This window comes from Tupaia chinensis, unplaced genomic scaffold, assembly GCF_000334495.1.
Source record: "Tupaia chinensis unplaced genomic scaffold, TupChi_1.0 Scaffold000110_1, whole genome shotgun sequence".
Lineage (NCBI taxonomy): Eukaryota > Metazoa > Chordata > Mammalia > Scandentia > Tupaiidae > Tupaia > Tupaia belangeri.
In genome coordinates, this window is record NW_006159574.1 from 3,030,179 (window position 1) to 3,031,890 (window position 1,712).

General features: G+C 58.6%; 1 protein-coding gene across 1 annotated transcript in view; it reads right to left on the reverse strand.

The window, feature by feature from the left end:
- The window catches only part of NCAPG2 (non-SMC condensin II complex subunit G2), a 71,592-nt gene that overhangs the window by 5,080 nt on the left and 64,800 nt on the right, over positions 1–1,712 (reverse strand). The window lies entirely within an intron of this gene.

The following is a 1,712-nucleotide window of genomic DNA, read 5'->3' on the forward strand; positions in this document are numbered from 1 at the left end:
CACCTGTCCTTTCTCGCCGTCTCTCCTCTACCTCAGACGCCTCTCCCTCCCGCCGTCTCTCCCCTACCTCAGACGCCTCTCCCTCCCGCCGTCTCTCCCCCTACCTCAGACGCCTCTCCCTCCCGCCGTCTCTCCTCTACCTCAGACATTATCTCTCTAACTGCTCTCTCCCCCACTAGACAGACTTTCCTGTGTTTTTTCAGTTCCTCAGGTTCATTTTTTCAGAAGTTGTTTCTCTGGCTTGTTTTTCTCCTATTTACAAAGAAGCTGCATTTCAAGGCCCCTCCCCTTTTCTTTTTCCGAAAATGCTCCTTGCCTGTCGCCTGGGCTTTCGGGAGGCCCGCGGGTGCAGACCAAGGGCAACAACATCCCGTGTGACCGCGGCCCGCCAGGACGCCACTTCTCCCAGGGCCTAAGTGCTGGTTTTCAGGTCTTGTTCTCAAGGTCACTATCATTTTTTTTTAGGTTTATAGACTTACTTCTTCTATGAAGGAGAATGAGGCAGGGAGAAACGCAGACCACAGCTCGACAAGGTGTGACTCGCCCCACCTCTGCCAACCCAGAACATCCATGTGGGTTACCCTGCAGAGCGGCATGCTCACCGCTGTCCCGCTGGCGCCCCCTGATGGCTTTCGGATAAGGTGCTCCGCGAGACGCATTTCCTCTGCTCTCGAACGGAGGGCCCAAGCCCACCCGCCTGCTCCAGGCCCAGCTCGCGTGCCAGCTGAGCGCGTGCTGGGATGGGTGAGGTTTCTCTCCAGGTTCCCGTGGGGCCTCTTTCTTCTAGCAGACCCCAAAAGCACGGGCAGCACCTCTCCAGGGTACAGCTCGTGGCCCTTGTGAGAGCCACGGGGGCCCCCAAGGCGTCCCACGGGAGCTGGTCTCGCTGGTTCTCCTTGCCAGCACTGGTGGCGCGTGGCCCACTGTGCATGTTCCCTGCAGGGTCCCAGCCACTCCGTGGGACTCGCCCATCTCGTCAACCCCAGAATGAGGCCCTGGTCACAGAGCAGGGATGCTGGCACTACCAGACAGGGACTCAAGCCACCAACTGCCATACCAGGTTAGTGCAGAGGGGAGCACGTGGCAACAGGGCAACCTTGGAGAAGGGGAGGTTCTGAGAAAGGTACAGTCCAGAAATCAGAAGTGCGCACCACTCAGAGGGGCTCAGGAGCAGGCTGAACAGCTCGGGGGAGGACCGCACTGCAGGATGTCACGACAGAAGCCACCCAACCCAAAAGGCCAAGAACAAAGACAGAACATCCAAGGAGCCTGGGGGCTACTGCATGCTGGAGGGGACTAGAGATGAGGAGGGGTAAAAGAAGGGACATGTGAGACAATGACAACTGAGAATTCCTCTGGGTCAACGTTGGACAGCAAACCGGCGAGCACAGTGCCAGGAGGGCCACGCCTGAGCAGACCACATTCAACCTCAGAGAAGTGAGCACGGAACACGGGGCACAGTGCCGGAAGGAGCAGCAGAGATGGCTTGTCTGCTGAGACGCAAAGAGGAAGGCTGGTCTGGCATCTCTCAGACGCCCAGAACCAAGGGTGAGGGAAGGAGCTCTGTGGGCTGAGGGGACCCACCTTCCAGAGAGAGGAGAGACATGCTCACGTGGACAGAGGCCACAGATGTGCCACCACCCCAGCCCTTCTCTAGTCTCACTCTGTCACCCAGCCTAGCCACACATTCACGAGCCTACTCACCAGCTGGG